Here is a 20,619-nt window from a genome sequence, read left to right as displayed (position 1 = left end):
ATAGAATTTTTTTTTATTAAAAAGCTAAAAATAGAAATAAACGTATTTGTTTATAAATTGCCTTAAATCAAAACTATTACGCAATAGGAAAAAGGAAAAAAGAGGAAAGAAGAAAAAGGAAAGGAGGAGAGATTAAGGAAGAGAAAGGAGATGTTTCTTCAGACGTGATTTAAACAGAGATAATGCAGTAACATCTTTGATGGTGGGAACCTTCCGTGCGTGAGTCAAGCGTCTTGACCACTACACCACGGAGGCCGCCAAATTTAAAATTTACCCGTCGTTTTCTGGTTTTTATGGCCACTTCACACATTGTATCATTCACCACTCTGCCTATGTTAACATCCATGTCTCCTCAATTCTTCCACTTGTTGATTTTTGACCTCCATGTTTCTTTTTTTTTAAATAATGTTCTCCATCTCTGTTGTAATATGTCGATCTTTATATCTCTCTAAAAGGTAAAAACAAGTCCCGTTCTACAAAAATATGGACAAACTTAAAATATTGTTAATAAAACAAAATGTTTTCAGGCGTTGCCTGGTATGTAGGTGAAATAATTAAGTCAGATGAATCTTATCCGCATAAATAAAGGTTTTAAATCTTTAACTACACAACAATTAGCAGTTGGAAGAATCGAAGAAATATGGATGCTCAAACATAAGCAGAATAGTAATTGTAACACAGTTTGTAAAGTGGCCACTTAAACAAGCCAATGAAACCAAGCCTCGACACCCGTATTCCCTTTAATAAAATATTCTCCATCTCTGTTGTAATATGCTAATCTTAATAATTTCTTATGGGGTAAAGTCCAGTCCAGTATTACTTATTGCATCTGAAGGGGCTCTTCGTTGACTGCCATAGATATTACCTTTTTATACTTCTTTTGGTACGAACGATGCACTAACGATCTTTGTTCAGCCGCATAACGATCTCATTACTGTGAAATTGCTTATAATATCGTTATATCGATTCCCTATTTATGTTGGAAAACTGTTTCCTATCTTTATACAAAACTGCTGCCATGTTTGCTATTCACTAATCATATTCTGAAAAAAAAGTTGGGAATATTTCATTTGCATACGAAAAACTAAAAGAAACTAAAATATTAGACTAACAAACATTTCAAGTGCCTAAATAATAATGTTTTTCCGGATTCGCAAACCATATTATTTTAAGTTTTAATAAAGACACGGGGTTAATGGCTCTACATGAAAAAACATTGATATTAGACGGCATAAAATCTTAGAATTAAATAAATTATCTTTCCTGTAGTCTACTCCTGTCTTATTTTAGAGCAACTGCAAATGATCGAATTTCAACACCCCTCACCCTCACCCTTCACTCCATACCTTAACAATACAAAATGCTTCTTGACGTATAAACTTGATTTATTACCTGCACATGTATTAGACCCTATGAAAAATTTGTAGTAGGATTTATATTTGTTTCTCAGTGTGCAAGTTCAGTGATTTAAAATATATATATATATATTTGTCAATAGACTATTGAACTAATAATTTTTTTAAATATATTTTTATGTATCGTATTATCATTGCTATGATTTTTCAAAGTTTTTATTATTGTTTTATTAATAAATATAATAAAAGTTACATGTTTTTTAAAAATTCTATACAGACCTACTTTTATACATCTAGTAAATGTTATCACTGTAACTCTCCAAAAAAAGAGACTAACTCTTGTGCTTGGAGAGTGACTTACACTGTTGTAGTTGTTTGTTTAAAAGAGTTTATATAATTTTAAATATACGAGTACATGAGAAAAAAAATAAAAACATAGGATATATAAAGAAAAAAACATAAAACAATTAAAAATTCATACTAATTAAAATTTAATGTAGTTTTTACACGTTCTTTAGATTTACTTAATTTATTTATTGATATATTATTTTTAATATTTTTTTAGTTTTGTAATTTTGAAATTACTCCGCTCGTGATGTCACGAGTTGTTGTCAGTGAGTTGTGCCGGCATTTAAAAGTATAGCCACGTAGCGATAAAATATACAAAGTGCGTGACCATAGTGGCGAGCGTTCTGCGGTGAGGATGGGTAAATTTTATTTTCTCAAATTTTAATTATTTTTTTTAATAAAATCTATAAGATCTATTAAGAATTATTTTTTATATTTAAATTAAATGGGGATGCATGGTTTGGTCGAAAATGTCTATTTTTTGTTTTAGGTTTATAGATGCAAACCAATTTGCTACTAATTGACATTTTTAACTTATATCTCTAAAAACATAATTTGAATCACCTGTGCAGTAAAAAAATAATGCTGTATCATCCGCAAAAATAGTACAGTGTGTTTTGGCAATGTTATTACTGCAATGAATAAGGCATCTTATATTAATTTTTAGATGTTTTTGTATCAAAACAAATATTAAAGAAGTAAGTTTTTATGCATCTCCCGTTAACGAAATGGAAAAATATTCGTATTATTTCCGCTTTGGAAATCCAGGCAGAGGCGGAATCCGCTATAAGTGGCTATAAACTCTCCCAAACGGCAGGTACCTTAAGCCCGAATATGACGGTTTGCACCATTCAAGAAACAACCCACCAAGTTACATAAAATGCACTTGAAAAACAAATTTCCTCTTCGGTAGAAAATGCCGCCGTACCCCTTTATAATTGATTTATTACATAATATCCTTTTCATGTTGAAAACATACAACGCAATGAGAGTCACCAGTAGACATTTGTTCATTTCGTTAATACACAATACCGATTAAAAAAAAATATAAATGTTACTGATGATAATAATATAATATTGCAAAATAAAGCGGATTAACGCATCGGAGGCCCATCACAACTTGATTCACATATTTCTATCATTGATTGATTGATATTTACGTTTCATTGAAGAAAGTCCCAAGATTGCAATTTTAGCACACCTACCTAAATCATCTTCTTCTTGAGGTGCCTTGTCAGGTCCCTCCGACGTTGGCAATCACTACAGCGAAAGCATCTCGGTCCTGCGCTACTCCGCAGCCAGGACAACTGCTTATTAGATGTATTCGCCTTCGTGATTCCTGGGAAAAGATGACCAGAGTGGTTTCCCGTTGCCTTCTCTGGTAAATTTTTCTGTCGGGGTTACCTTCCCTTAGCTGGTTGGTTCTGGTTTGGAGGCGCCAGAAACTCGCCTTTCATCCTCTTGTTATCTGCTGTGATCACACCGTTATGAATGTGATCCCATTGCCCGGGGTTCGCGACGTGGACGCTAACGAGTAGGACCAGTCAGTAGTGTTGCCGGTGGAACGCAACTGGGCGTTCGCAGCATTTTATAAAATCACACCCTCCAGCAAGATGTGACTCACTGTGATCCTACTGACAGTTTGAACCTAAATCATAATTTATCTTTGAAAAAAGTCTAATTTTTTTATTTATAGGAATATATATATATAAATATTTTTAGGAAGGAAGTATGTAAGTGGGTATTTGAGATTTTATTATTGACCAAAATAATCCAATTTTGAAACCGTTTTCCGTTAGTCTTAAACAACTGTGTTATAAATATGGGAAACAAGTTGTGGCATTAACAGGACTAGTGATCTGTCCTCCGCTAGTTCCTGTCCAGGCACCCGAGGAATAAGATTATCACCTTACCTTCATGTAATAGATGATCGAAATATGCTGCATTTGGTGCACCAATGCACCATTTGGTGCAGAAAGGTAAATTATGAAGGTATGCATTCACTATATTTCTTCATTCTTTCATCTGTCGACGACAGGTCATAAGCCATATAAATAATGATTATTATTGTTTATACTTTTTTACATTTGAAGCACTAACCTTATGGTTATTCATCATGATAAAATAAATAAAACAACTTCGTTTTTAACCACTTATATTTTAACAAATAACAACAGGGATGGAGAATACCTTAAATAAGGGAATATGGAAGTCTAGGCATGTACAGGGCTTACGACCTGTCATTGGCTGGTTTAAGTGACCACTTTACACACTGTATAACATTCACCATTTTTCCTATGTTTGAACATCCATATTTCTTCAATCCTTCCATTTTTTTATTTAAGTGAAGTTAAAGAGCTTAAACTTTTATTGCTGTGAAGAGATTCATTCATTCAGACTGAATTATTTCACATACTAGGCAACGCCTGAAAACAATTTTTCAATTTTTAAGCTTCTTCTTGGACCAGTTGGTTTCATTACAATATTTGAGTTTGTCCAAATGTTTGTAGACAAAAGACTGGATTTCAACCCCTCGGAAGTCATTAAGATTAACAAATAACAACAGGGATGGAGAATACCTTAAATAATGGAATATGGAAGTCTAGGCATGTACAGGGCTTATGATCTGTCATTGGCTGGTTTAAGTGGCCACTTTACACACCGTGTAACATTCACCATTTCGCCTATGTTTGAACATCCATATTTCTTTAAAAGTTTTTCTACCGACCGATTTCAAAGCTGTACAAGCTTCTTATAATCAAGATATACATAACGAATAAATTTTATCCTCTTTTATTAAATAGCGTATCCATCTCAAATTACGCTTCCCATACTTAAAAGACAAAGAGACTTGACTTGTAAGTTCCATACGAAGCACAATATTGATAGAATAAAATAGGATAACATTCATTAGTTAAGTATACCTTGATAAAGAAACTTGTATAGCTTTGAAACCGGTCGGTAGAGAAAATAAGTGGTTAAAAACAAAGTTGTTTTGTTTTATAATTTTATTCTGTGATATAATTCACCCTGTTATTGGGCCCCCTGGTCTGTTGTGGTGTAAAAAAAATGCCTTAACTTTTATATTTCCTTTTAAAAATTGTTTTCTATATCTCTTGTAAATAATATGTCAATTGGTTAGCATGTGAATTGTCTTAGTGCGAAATGCGTACCTACCCTGTTACATATACTAAGAAAGGTTTGTATATTATTGGATATGTTTATAGTGTTATAAAGCGTATTAAAGAGGCATTGGACCCCAGAGAATTAGCATAACGTTATTTATTTACGATTTTCTATTCAAACCTTCCCGTAAATATTGACTTTCGCGGCATATTGGTGGTACTCCTATGTCTATTTACCTTTTAAATCCCCAACTTATTCAGAAAACTGAACTAAAGTATATCGCATTGATCGTTAGGGGTAAGTTGTTATTGAATCGAAAATAATTATGTTTTTGATAAAACAAGACCTTTATTTATTTACTTAAATGCAGTTTATTACACATTATTTGAGACATAAGTCCCAACTTCATACGACTAAAAGTCCCGCGTTGAGTTGGGAAGAGCAATCAGTTGACACAGACACACGAGTATATCATCACAAATATTAATATGGTAATGAATAATACTAAATCTGTCGCATCCTTTTTTTTACTTCTAATTGTTTGTTTTTTTTGTATTGAGAATAATATGGGACATAAAAGCATCCAAAGTTCCAAGGATCCATACTTCTTTACCCGCTTGACTTTATCCACTCCTCATTTCTTGCAAAACCTAGTCTCCATTATCCACTTTCTAATAGCTATTTTATGTATTAGATAATAATTTATTGTCCTTCTTGACAATGGAATTAGGTTATACATTTTAATTGAGAAGTAGACCGAGCCTCTTCGGCCGAAAGCAGTATTCCTCTTAGGTTTCTATCTTAGTTGTTGTATTGGGATCTCCTGCACTAGTTGGAATCGTCTATGCTAAATAAAATACTGAATTTTGTTACAAAGCACGAGAGTAACGGCGATAACTGAATTGAACTGCACTATGCTACCACGCCCAGAGGTGATATTCCAAACGCTCTCGCGGCCGCAGAAAAAGATTTTATCTCTCGAATTTACGTACAAAATACGCGAGTTAAGTGTTTTCTACGGCCGCGAGAGCGGTTCAGAATAACACCGCAGGGCTGGTATTCTGAACGGAATTGCGCGCGAAGAGATCGCTCTTCTAGGGTGTATTCAGTACATAAATACGCGTTAAAAATGCGTTTTCTACGCGCGCTTTTGCGTTCAGAATACCACCACATTTATTTTTTGCACGCCTTTTCACTTTCCCTTATATCTGGTCACATGGATATTTAAATCTTAAATAAATATGGACACGTGAAATCAAACGTGATGATTTCATTTAGAACATTATTGCGACCTTAAGCGTTACCTAATTAGGTTGAATTGACTAAACCGTATTTGTTTATTTAACAGTTTTATACATCATTTGACGTTTAATCATCAGTGTGGCCATTACATGAAACAAAGTGTCGTCGCATTAAAAAAATAAAAATCCCCAAATTCATCACTCTCTAGGGGTGGAGAAGATTCAGAATACCACCCCTGGAGTGGTACTCTTAACGCAAAAGCGCGCTCGGAAAACGCATTTTTAACGCGTATTTGCGTACTCAATACACGCTTACAGAGCGATCTCTTCGCACGCAATCAGGCTTGTGGTCATTTTTTTTATTTATTTTTTTTTGTTTTCTTTCAATAAACATAATAATAAAACAGAATATTAAAAAAATAAAGCATATTTACATATCAACGAAATACATATTAATAGTAAACAAAAAAATCCCACAAAGGCATAGATCACGTTCTTTTGTACTGGACGTCTCTATGGCGGGGATAAAATTGGTGCACTCCAGAGCGTTGCACTGGATTTGACATCCGATTTCGTTATTAAGAGTTGACGTCCTGTTTATGACAATGTTGGTCTTGTACATTATAATGTATTGTTTTAATTAGAAAATGCTAAGTCGCTTTCTTCGGTCGACGCTCTAGATTTCAAGTAAAATAATTTGGCGCGTGTGTGTGTTATCGATGTATGGACGTCGTACGTTGTACCCACAGATCAGTATGAAACTAAAGACGATGATCTTTGCAATCACATCACAGTGTTTACGGCTTAGAGATTCAATAAAATATTGTACGGTTTAAAATAACGATTTAATTACTTTACCCATGTCAAACTCCTTAGAACCATAATCGACAATAATTGAATGGACAAAAATGGTTGATGAAACATGATGTCTGTAATGTCGTCTATGTAAATTCAATACCGCGGATGAACCATTAGTCAAAATGTTTAGGGGAGACAAAAAACCTTGCTATTTCGTAAATAAAATAAAATATTTAAAAAAAATCTTTATTTTGATAACTAACAGCTATATTTATCTTAAATATAAAACAAAACAAATTACAAATAAGCCAATTACAGGTTTTCACAAGTAGCATCACAGTAAGTTACAAAAGATTCTCGAACATCAAATGAACCGTAATTTAATGTAAATCCAAAAGAAAAAAAAAACGAATTATTTCGAAAGCAAACGCCGAACGTCATTATGATTATTTGAAAATAAATATATTTTTAATGATTTAGTTATTACATTAAAATTATTAAAAGTTCGCCATAAATATGAATTTTGCCTATAATTAGATGAAACAAGAGGTATATGAAGAAGAAGGTTATTTCTTAGAACTTTGGAAGGAACATTAATAGAAAGTTTGCATAGTAGTCCAGGACAGTCGATAACCGCGATCAACCACGGTTTATTCTGTGTTGTTGATTTATATTATAGATACGAAATTAATTGTGTGTGTCAATTAACCCTACAATGCGCAATGTAGACGATTTGCTACATACCGATAATCGGTGTATAAAAGTGATTTCAAACATTTTTATCACTTATTAGCCATTATAATTTATTTTAAAATGTCGCCACCAGGGTAAAATTTGAAACAAGAAGTCAGTTGCACGTATTCTGTCAAAAGTGTAATTTAGCTTAAAGTCAAAGGGTGATTTCTTTGTTTTTTTTTTTCGAGGCGGCTTATCCCATTCAATTTAAAACGTGAAAAAAAACGTCTAAAAATAAAACCTTATTATCCTCCACGTCACAAATAATATTCAAAATGAATTTCTCCTTTACTTAGGATCAGAATATACAGTAACATTCTTTAGGTAACTGTGTGAATTTGTTTAATGCTAGGCTGTCTGTAATTTACTATTTTTGAAGTAGCATTCAATATTTTGTCCATGGCATATTTTGTGGGTGGCTGTTTTGGTATTTTATTATTTATTTATTTTTTATTTGAAAATTTATTTACAGACCCTTACGGATTATTACATTCATTTTACAAAAATAATATAAACATTTTTCATTCATGCTCTGTTGTTCAAAATAATATTATTTACATCTTTTGAAAAGTTTGTCTGAGTCTTTTGTTTAGTTTTGTCTGGTAGTTTATTGTATAATTTCAGTACCCGGTTCATTAGTCTTGATTGTCCTTGTCTTGTTTTAGAAAGTTGCGTATGGTATTTTTCTGATATTCTCGTATTATGTCCATGTTGACTACAATTTTTCACAAGTTTTAGTTCTTTGTCTACAATTACATTAGCGGCTAATTTATGGATAAATTTTAATGACTCTAGTTGAAAGAGTTCAGTTATATTTAATTGCTTAGTTTGTTTAAAAAGTTCTCTAATTGCAGTTAGATAGGGAAGGTCATATACTAACTTAAATATTTTATTTTGTTGTCTTTGTAGTCTGTTTATGCCATTTTGATATCCTGTTCCCCATAGTAGTTGCGTATAACATATTTTAGTTTTTACATAGGCTTCATACATTATAATTTTTTCCGTTTTTGGAACAAAGTTTTTGATTTTTAAAAAAAGACTCGATAATGTCGCCACTTTGCTAATTAAATTGTTGATATGAATTGTCCATGTCAATTGTCTGTCTATTGTTAGTCCTAAGTATTTAACATGTTCAATTTCAGTAAGTCGTTCATTATGTATGTAAGCATCTACTTTATGACATTTTTTTCTAGTTTCAAAATGGATAATGTGGCTTTTTTTTCATTAAGTGGAAGTAAGTTTGTGTTTGTCCATTTAGTCAACATACTTAGGTCTTTGTTTATCTCATTGTTTGTTAATACGTTATAATATTAATACTTTATTAATATTAGATTAGAATTTTTAACAATGAAAATAAACAGTAGCAAAACCAAAGTAATAACTGTGACCCGTAATGAGCTGCGAATGAATGTACTACGGTCAGGAAAATTCTGAATAACGCGAAAGAGTTTGTGTACCTTGGAAGCAAAATCACCTGGAATGGGAGAACAAAAAGAGAAGTTGACTGCCGCATACAGCAAGGCTTGCGTTTAAAAAATTAAAGATTTTTTAGTCAAATAATATAAACCTAAAACTTCGCAAGCAACTTGCAAAGACATATTATGTATGGAGCATATAGATGTACGGTTGTCAGACATGGTGCCTTACCGAAAGAGATAAAAAAAGACTAGAGGCCTTTGAGATGTGGTGCTACAGAAAAATATTAGGAATTTCTTGGAAAGACCATATCACTAATGACGAGGTTCTCAGCAGAATCGAAGAGGGGAGGCACCTAATTAAAACCACCTCAGAGAGGCGAGTACTGTGGATCGGCCACATTATAGCCATGAGGGCCTCCCGCATGACGAATTCAAGGAATGGCTAAGGAGACAAATTACAGAGGGCGCCCCCGACGGGCTGCATTTATCGAGTTGAAGAGGGCTGCAGAGAATAGAGACCAATGGAAGACGAGATGTAGGACTTTACTGCAAACCAATCCCTAAATAGTAATAATTACAGTTTGAGTAGGTATGAGTGGTGGCAAAAGTTGGTTTCCAACCAGTAGTCTTTGGGTAAGTCTGCTGCTTTTGGGTGCGCTGCCGGTGACTGGCCTTAAGTGTCACCTGCGGGCGTTTTGGTGCTCCAGAGAGTAGTAACTAACGTTTCCTATCACTGTTGACATAAGGGGGTTTGAAATGGGTAAAGGATTTATTTATTTATTTTATTTATACTTCCCTTTGTCCCTACTTTGTAGACGATGAGGGGTGATTTTAGAGCGACAGTGAAAGGGACATTGAAAGTTGTAAATGTAAATATTTGTTCGCGCTTTTCCTTACTGAATTTGGTTAGTAAAGGATGAAATATAATCAATTCGTAATGAAAAAAAAATACTTGCTTGTATGAGTGAATCTGAAGAAAGACATGTAGTCTTTAAAACGGATTCGGGTATGTCGTGGATGCTTTCAAACCAATCCCTGGGATTGAGACTGCAAAGAAGAACCAATTTTAAAATAAAAAAATATGACTGGCATTATTTCTTCTTTGCATTATCCAGTTGTTGGCGCTATTTTTATTCCCTCCCACAAATAATGTACTTAAAAAATACTTTATTGACAATGTGTCACAAATCCGAATACTTTATGATCCTTTTACGGCTTTGTTCGTTTAAAAGTTCCCCGGGCTCTTTCAAAATTCAGTACGGATGTATATTCTCAATCACCCGAAGTCGCGAGTCGCGAGTTGCGATGCACAATGTTTCGTTTCATACTAGATGGACGCTAGAAATTCATTTTTTAATTCTTGAACGATGACTTCTTGGAGGTATTCCCAGATAATTAGATTGACAAAGTCATGTTTAATTTGAGTGACTAATACAAGCGTTGACTAATGGGTGCATCCATCTATATATTATTACTCTAGAAATGATTGATTGCGTCTGTCCTGAACAGGTTTATTATGCCCACTGGTGAAAAATATATTTTTTAGTATATGTACTGCTGAAGCGAAAAGTTTCGTGAGCGAGTTAATTTGAGATCGTAATGGTTCGAATATTTAAAAAAAATGTTTAACGTTTCACAGGCCTGTTGAGTGTTATTACATAAATAAAATTATAATAACAGACAGATAGAAGAATTAGCTGATAGTTTTAAATATTATATAAAATAAATTTAGTAAAGAAATATAACAGAATAAATCCTTTTTAATAGATTTTTTAACATTTTAATAATTTTAAATTTTTGTGTTCTCACCAGGAATCGAACCCGGAATAACATGCGCGATTCAAGCGTCTCAACCACTACACCACGGAGGCCTCTGTGATATGTAATATGTGTATTACAACTTTGTGGTTTTGGAAGCGTTATTCTGAGTGACAGATTATTTGTTTTTTTAAACAAATATTAGTGTTTTTATGATTTATCCAAACTATTTATTTATGAGAAAATGAGAACCAAGTTGTCGTAGAGCGGGGTGCGAAGTTTGTACCTCTGATCCCTGGGTCCGCGACAAGCCACGGGATCACACTCATTATTATATTTAGATTGCTCTTTCAGTTTTAAGTGTTTTCAGTTTTTGGTTCCGAAAAAATTTAAGTTTCTTTTTGAGTATATATACTTTTTTTTTTCATGATGAATATAAACTATGCTACATGCTTCTATGCAAAAGATTTTTAATTTTTTTATTTTATGGTCAGTATTTTTTTTTTACTATAGAGTTTTTTTAAAAAACCTCAAAATATGTTTTTGGATATATATAACAACTAATGCTTAACTTAGGATGCAGTCAACGCCCAGTCAGCCCAACAAGTTCAGTTCAGCAGCAGTTATGTTCGTTCTGTCCAGCCACCCCGAAGACTCTGCTCGACGCAGTCACTCAGTTCCAGAATGTTGTTCAAGTGCAGTCTCTACAGCCCATCATCGCCGTGACACTCGCGCAACACAATTCACCATGTAATAAATACGCATTAAACCGCAACCTCGTGTCATCTCTCAATCTTTAACTGGGGTAGGAGCTCCAACCCGCAACCCCGAAGTCCTACATATTATATAACAATTAATGCTTAACTTAATTCATTTAAGGTTTTTTATCGCAACTCTTTGCATCATTAAGTACACGATTTTATGGCATGTGATTTTTTTTCAACTTGGAAATATTATTTTTTTAATCAGTTGTGGCAGTGTGTGATAGTATTATGAATAAATTTCAACAAAAAATATATTATTTGTTACGCTTTACACATAATTGTTCGTACATTTCAATATCTTCAGAATTAAATGTACATATTAATTTTGGTAAACTATTTTTTTTTCAATAATAACTTTTTTTCATCGTGACAAGATGAAATACGTCGCTAGTCGGTTTCGAAATATTTTAGAATTTTTAGCATCTAGCTTATATGAAACGAAGTACCGTGCGACGTCGCGAGGCGTTGAGGCGTTTCCTCTCTCCCAACTCCCGACTCCCGATTCCAGACAATCCAGATTCTCAAGTTTGATGTGCATCAATTTACCGTCACCAATACGAAGTTTACACGTTGAATAAAACATATGAGAGAACGGTGAATTACATATTTACGTACTATCTTTCCACTGTGAAACTGTAGGGGGAATAGGCAGTGTCCACAATGTTAGGGGAGCAAAGAGTAATACCGTACAGTGGCTAATTCCGCACAACAATTTCAATTTGGAAGATACCAAGTTTCATATCTTTGAATCTGTCATACTCGTTTGTTTTGTGTATTCTCACGCTCTCGCAACGTATTACATCTTTAAGCGGAGCGCCAGCGGTGCCATAAGTTGTGATGTAATTTCGCACTCGCTGTCACAACATTTTAACATCAGAGAATAAGCCGTAAATACATATCTTTACAAAATTAGGTTGTGACGGTATTGAATTTTATTTTGTAAGCATATTTAGCATAATGTTATCGACGATGTTACACTTTTTTGCGTATTTTTTTTATAACTACAAGACGCTGAAGGTAATATACGTTTTCCGCTAATTCCGTAGTGTATGGAATTAACCTCCATAACTATTTGTATTACACCAAGCTAACGCTACTTGGCCTCATTGACATGTTTATCAAAATTTACCCCAGCCAATGCGGAGAAAGAACATAAAGTTAAGATATGACAATGTGAGCAATATGCAAAAAAAATGGTAAGAATAGAAAATTATGTCACACATGTGTCATGCGGAAAGTGGTCCCATGCTTTATGCAGTGGTGAGACTTCTGCGGATAATTATTTATGTGAATTTTGCGAATAAACGTACCTATGTAAAAACTATAATAAAGATTTGATTGATAAAGTCGTTTTGTCATATGTAAAAACTCCTTCAATTTTTTTTTTCAGCTTTCAAAGAATGTACGAAATAAGGGAAACTATATACAGAATTACACGCAAGTGTCGGGTAATTCCGTACTTCCTACTTTTTCAAATTCTTTATTTTTTAGGGTTCCGAGGTAGTCACATATAAATAAGATTTAGTATATAAAACTTTACTAATTTAATGTAAATTAGTACATATAAATTAGCCTTGTACCGAATAGATTCCAAGAAAATTATGTTCAATTTTATGTGTACGGCATTACCCTCCGCTCCCCCATAACAATACCTGGGGTGCTGTTCTGAACCACTCTCGCGGCACGTTTTTTAACAGAAAACCGTTTTTCTCGTGTATTTTGTATGTAAATACACGAGATAATACGGCCGCGAGAGCGTTTGGAATACCAGCCCTGTTAAAATACACAATGGTAAGAGGATAGGCGGTGTCTGAGGATTTTAATGAATAGGTATTTGAACATTGTTTTTCTGGCACTGTCTTGCAGGTGCCTCACCGATACTGTACGAAAAATACAACTACATGTCGGACTGTTTCGCTGTCCCGTTTTCCGCAACATTAAACTGAACCGAGTATCAGAATAAAATTTTCTGTGTCAATCAATACCTTTTGAGTTCTTCTAAAACAGTTATTTTATTCGTATACCGTACGTCCGAAGACGGCAGATAAAATTTGGACGCTTTTAAAAGTTTTCGGATTGTCCTATAGTCCTTAAAATGTAAGATGATTAGAATGACAGCTGTCAAATTCAAATCATTAGTGATGGGAAATTACCGATCAAACCGATCAAATCGATTTTATCAGTTTTTTCATGCAAACATGAAACTCTGTTTCCGAAAATTGATTTAAAAAAACGCAAAAACAAGCCTATTATAGTGTGTTGAATACAATTATTCACCAAAAATAAGACATTTATACTTTTTTCGTGAACATTATCAAACGATTTTTTTTTATTCGATCAATTTACATTGATTAATTTGTCCCATCTCTAACGTTTTTGCAAAATGATATAACTTTGGAAGAACGTCGTTAATAATTAGGTTTATTTTAGTTTTCTTTTAGTTTTAAAGCTGATTTTATAGATTAATGTTGGTTTATGTTTCAAGCATTGTAATCAAAAAATAAATTAACACGCCAGATACAAATGATTTTTCGTGTGTCAATATAAATCACTTCTTAGACGTTACTACAAAGTTATGTCGTCACCTTTTCTGACAACTGTCATTCTAATCATTTTACATTTTAAGGACTATAGTTTCCATAATAAATATTTATTTATCAAAAAAAAAACAAATCATTGAATACAGGGAAAAAATTCGGGTCTACGTTTGTATGAAGTAAATTCAGACCGCGTTTTCTCTTAATAAACAAAAAATATGTTCAGTTCAGGTTAGACTTGTGCAATTGTGTTAAGCAATATGTAGTTTTCTTTATGGGAATGACCCGCTAAGCTTCCATGTTAGAGGCTGGTCAGCAGGAGGGAAAATGAGGATATGGAAGAGAGAAATCTTTCTTGGGTATTTTTCTTGCAACTGGTCGGAATCTAACCCGCGACGCCAGTTTCGCAGTAGACCGTTTGTTAAACCTACTGCGCCGCAGTGTGGCGCCTGTCTAGTTTAACCCTTTATAAGACACCTATAGTCCTTAAAATATAGCTTGATTAGAATGACAGCTGTCAAGCTAATTTCATTAGTGATGGGAAATTACTGATCACTGATCAAATCGATTTTATTAGTTATTTCATGCAATCATGAAACTCTGTTTCCGAAAATTGATATAAAAAACGAAAAACAAGCCTATTATAGTGTGTTTAACATAATTGTTTACCAAAAAATGAGACATTTATATTTTTTTCATGAACAACATCAAACGAATAATTTTTTTATTTGATCAATTTGTTCCATCTCTAACGTTTTTGCAAAATGATGTAACCTTGTAAGAACGTCGTTAATAATTAGGTTTATTTTAGTTTTCTTTTAGTTTTAAAGCTGATTTTATAGATTAATGTTGGTTTATGTTTCAAGCATTGTAATCAAAAAATAAATTAACACGCCAGATACAAATGATTTTTCGTGTGTCAATATAAATAACTCCTTTGACGTTACTACAAAGTTATGTCGTCACCTTTTCTGACAACTGTCATTCTTATCATGTTACATTTTACCACCAGAATATAGGTATTTATTTTCTTATATTTCGTATTAACAATAAATCTTCTGTCACAAGATTATCGTAATAACGTACACTGGTAGATTGATCTTTCACCTACCTTTTTTAATGCAATAGGCTTCGATATAATCGGGTTGTGGTCCCGTGGCTAGTCGTAGACTCGTGGATCAGAGGTCCATGGTTCGAACCGTACTCTATCGTTACTTAATTTATTTTTTCTAATAGTGAGTTGATTACTACTAGTTGAAAATGGCCTCCACATTCAAATATCTGGGTAAATTTTAAGAACGCAAATACTTACTTTCTGGAAAAAAATCTTAACAAAAATATGTTTTATTATCCATACGTTTCTGTTTTGGGTGATACCGTGTGTGTCGGATTTGTTCCGACGTTTCGGCTACCATTGCAGGAGCCATCTTCAGGGTAAACTGAGTGAATCCTGAGTGAATCCAACACACCCGATACCACCCAAAAAAGAAACATATTTATGACAGTGACCGTGAGAATCTTAGCACCCATGTTTTATTATGTTTGCAAGACGTAAATCAACACAAAGAAATGTTCTATAAAGAGTTTAAATAATAAACAAACAAAAAAGTGAACGTGGAGCGAATTGTGGTCTCGTGGCTAGTGTCGCTGACTCAAGTTTGAGGTTCGCAACCCGCTCTTTTATTGAATTGGATTCCCATTTTTCTAATTGTGAGTTTTTTACAACTTCTTAAAAATGTCCGCCAAAATAAAAATCACAGGAATATGAATTTGTACATGTATTCCAAATGGGTTTCATCAATAAATAGTAATCATCCCTTATCCGCATCTTAGGGGGTATAGGGCACTGCATTGATACTCTAGCATGGTGGCAAATGAGCTAACTTGTAGTCTCTGGACTGTCACCTAAAGCGTAAGATTAATTATCTTTGTCTCATGTAACACATGAATGAGGTGCATACGCTGCAATTATTGGTGTATCTACTACTGTGTGTCTTACACATCATTTGGCGCAATCAAGGGAATTATAGTGTTTGAATAGAGGTTTTGTAAACAATTATTTTAATTCAATTTGTATATTTCATTTTTATTTACCCTTATAGATTTTTTTATATTTTAAATTTGTGTCAATCAAATAAATTTAAATAGTAATTGGCGCGAGAATAAATCGTTCGGACATTCTATAATAAATTAGAATCAATATTTTTCCAATAAATTCTTAAGAGGTCGTTATTAATTTTCCGTTTTCGATAACTTACCAATATCAAAATGCAGTTTCCTTTGTGTTCGCTACAGCACAAGTACCCTCCTCCACTTCAAATACCGGGGCTAATTGCTCCATTCATTTTGTATTCACAACGTACTTTGTCGTCTAAGAATTTCAAATATTATTTTTAGTTTCCCTATTCGTAAATTTTTACGACTCTGCTTCAAACTTTAATTTAATTTAATGTAAACCTTACATTAATTATTATATTGTATTTTTTATGCATTATAGGAAATAAAGGTTTTAACTGAGGATTTGACTAACTTACTAAAACCGCATTCAAATTTTACTAAAAACGAGCATATTCAACAAAAAAAAAATTGTCATAACCGTTTATTTACAATTTCATTAATTGAAAGCCTTTACCGCCTTATTATAGCATCTGATAGTGCATAGGGCACTACATTGGTACACCAAATGCTGCGTATCTCCATAATCTATTACATGATGGTAACGTGATTGGTATTGGGCCCCAAATTTCTTAAAATTTTGGACTCAGACATAAAGACGTGTGTCAGTTAAATGTCGTTTACACGTGAAGAATACAATATTGTTTTGTCCCAGGACTCGACCATTGTCCACGTGTAAACAGCAATTTGCAGGACAAAACATTGTTCCGAGACATTAACAAGGATATAGGCGTGCATGTAATCTCCGCGAGACAATGATCACACCTAACACCGCGCGCGGCCGCATTGTCCTTGTGTAACAAAATCCTATGACAATAGCGATTTGCTTGACGCGAGCATGTCACTTCCGCGACTGCCGAAAATGGAGACAAAAAAAATATTTTTAGCTCGTTCTTAACAATTCCAATACATCTTGGTATAAAATAAATAATACTTTTCGTTAATTCGCTCGTCATAAACGCCGCCGAGTATTCAATTTCGCAACGCTTATGTGTAAACTGCGGCCGAATTTTCGTATTGTCCCAGCGTTCTGTCCTGTGGGGTCGAGGCTGTTCACGGAGCTGGGACAAGACAATATTCTCATATCTGTTGTCCACATGTAAACGATATTTCACAATGCATATAAACATGCGGCGAGCAGGTGGATAAAATGTAGACCTTTTTTAATATCCTGTGAATTGTTTCTTTGACATGATATTTTATTTATTTATTTTTAGTTTAAATATTAATAAACTTATTAAGGCTTTTTAGGCTGTGCCCGTGTCAAGCCATAATAATTAACAATAAAAAATACATAATGAAATTAATTAAATGAAATTATAATGACATATCTGTTTTAAGTTTAATTATATACTACTACAACTACCATCACGCCATTTTCCGTAGGGGTAGACAGAGAAAATGGACCGCCACACACATCTATCCTGACATATATTTCTAGGATGTAATTCACCACTATAATTGGGCCTCCTTGCCTGTTGTGATGCAAAAATAATAAAAAGGTATAAATAATAAAAAAAGTATTTTTATAAGCTAATTATATAAACAAAACTAACAAACCATCACGCCGTTTTCCCGTAGGGGTAGGCAGAGAGGATAAAACGCCATATCACTCTGTCTTTGCATACAGACCTCGCCAATGATATAAAACTTTTAAATATATTTTTTAACAAAAATACCTCAGGAAATGGTTGTTTATATCCAATGTTAATTTAACTTATTTTTTAAATGCCGTTATTATGAAAAAAACAGCGTTTTAAAAAGGCAAAACCGTATATGATTTATTTTTCGTGCGTTTTATCAGACTACTGCCTTAAAGAATCTCCAAATTATTTTAATTTGATAATTTGGAGATTCTTTGACATTCTTTCTTTCGCAACGTCCTGCCCGTCGCCGCTGTTTCCCAACAGCCCATAGCCCGAAGTATGTCCGGGTAGCCTGAGAGAAGCCTATTATTCTAATTAATAAATATGTACAATAAAATAATAATAATATAGGCTTATCGTGTTTGTAACAATTTTTGGAAAAGGATAATCCTTTGTTCCCGAGTCGTCTTCTTTTTCTCTTTCTCACATAATTTAAGCCTTCGCTGTGCATTATGCATGCACGAAGGTATGTAGGTAGCAGTGGCGAACGGTGATTTTATTTACAGGTAAGCTATAAAAATATAATTAAATAAATAAAACAACTTTGTTTTTAACCACTAATTTTTATTTTCCACCGACCGGTTTCAAAGCAAACAAGCTTCTTCGTCAAGGTTTACGTAACTAATGAATTGATTCCTTTTTTATTTTTATCATGTTCACTAAATACTACACGTGGACCCAATAAATCAAGTCGTTTTTTCCTTACACGGGTGATAATTTGATATCATTATTTTCGAAGTTAGACAGGAGAGGACTAAAATAAATATTGTTTATTTGGTTATTAATTGTTGTTTTCTTATTATGAATAACGAATAAACTTTATATAAAAATATAATTTATTTGTACCTACATAGTAGGCACATAATACATTATATTATATTATACATACATTATATTATAATGTAAGTGATATACGAGTTTACTATAAATTGCTATTTTTTCTGTGGTTCTGTGTGATACAACTCTCATATATGAAATCAGCTCAAACGACGTAACTTCGTGATATATTATATTGTGTAGCTTTATTATGCATTGACTTAACACATAACTTATATAAAAGTTTATAAAAAATAGCACATTGAATTCAGTCAGTATAAGATATTCTCATTACAATTGATATGTCATCTGGCCAAATTGTTTTAGAAATGAATAAGGCCGAAAACGGTCGCTTCGAGCACCTCATGCGTTGCGAGTTATATGTCAAAAGTATCATCTCAAAGAAAAATAGTCTTTAAGAAATAATGTTTGAAATACTGTTTTCCAAATCGAGAATCTTCAAAGAATTAGTGTAATCTGCCAGTTTACTCTAGGAGAAAAATCATAAAGCAAATATTTTATTTTTTGTTTGAAAAACTATATATTCGTGTTATAGATCAATAAAATTATTGGTTTTTACTGGCGGTATATTAAATATTATACATAAAAATCGACTGTGACCTGTGACCATCAAATTTATCAACACTTAAATTACTTTTTACTTACACTTTATAATTTATAATTTTGTATCGAATGGCTTCATTAAAATAATAATGCCGACTGCTTTCGAAAAACAATAAAATTGTTTCTTAAATAATCGTTTTAAACTGAATACTTTTATAACAATTTTAAAATGAAAAATCGTCGAATTTTAATTGTGGTTTTACTTATTTTTCATGCCTTTTCCATACGTATTTTTGATGACTTTCGCCAAGTCACAGTTGCTGGAAAGTTTCTTGAAGTTATAAGTCACTCGATCAGTTTTGTCACGTAACGGACAGATTTCACCATCTTCTTTCCACATTCTAATATCCGCGTAATATATCATCCCCGTGGGGTATTTTCACCCTTCAATATTCCTCATTCAATGTTTAAACGGAGAATTTATATGCGTATCACATAATAAAAAACTTATAGAATGTAATTTTTTAGGGTGTTATTTATTTGTTAATATAAAAAAAGACTATATGACCTGGTGAGAACAGTGTATTATTATCTTCAATATTGTTTATGTTTTAACGCTTTCGATTCAATCCTGATCCCACATATTAAAATGAGTAGGTATGGTTTAGGGACCATAATTTACACTGTAATATTTTTGTATTTTCATAGGTAGATATATATACTTTTTAAGTGCCCTTTTAATCCGCTGTTCACATGTATTGTATAGACACTTTTTTAAAACAAAAGTTTAGTTGATACTCGTAATATAAAATAAAATCATAACAACACAAAAACCAAAACTATGAACATTTTTTTTTTATTAAATTATTATTTGAAGCACTAATGTAATGAATTTTCCTTACCAAACAATTTAAATACGTATTTTTTTTTTTTTGTAAAATTGCTAAATTAAATCATTTAACATGCCGACCGATTTCAGAACACGACTGTTCCTTTGTCAAGATTTAGAAATATTATCTAATAATCGTTTCACTTTGACAAACAATCGCGTGGTGCAAAACCGGTCGGAAAAATTATTTTAACTAAGTAATTTCGCACAAAATTAATACGCAAGTATGTATAATTTTAAATGTGCATATTTTTCATGTTAATTTTCTTAAATTTTATATTATAATTTTCATTAATGAATTTTATAGGCAAATTTTATCAACTTTAGATATTATTTTGCATGGCAGATTGCAAGCAGTTTCTCGTAGTTCAAAAAATCATTTATTGAAAATTACGACGAAACATAACATTTTTCGTTAGACATGCCCATATTCAGAAACAAAACTCAAG

At 32.8% G+C, this 20,619-nt stretch overlaps 1 protein-coding gene across 2 annotated transcripts in view; it reads left to right on the top strand.

Moving 5' to 3' along the window:
- LOC148271893 (beta-1,3-glucosyltransferase) overlaps nucleotides 1–20,619 on the top strand; it is a 47,772-nt gene that overhangs the window by 17,448 nt on the left and 9,705 nt on the right. The window lies entirely within an intron of this gene.

Source organism: Micrasema longulum, unplaced genomic scaffold (genome assembly GCF_059751315.1).
Source record: "Micrasema longulum isolate JH-2025_06_02 unplaced genomic scaffold, ASM5975131v1 h1tg002599l, whole genome shotgun sequence".
Lineage (NCBI taxonomy): Eukaryota > Metazoa > Arthropoda > Insecta > Trichoptera > Brachycentridae > Micrasema > Micrasema longulum.
This window is presented reverse-complemented; position numbering and strand designations above follow the sequence as displayed.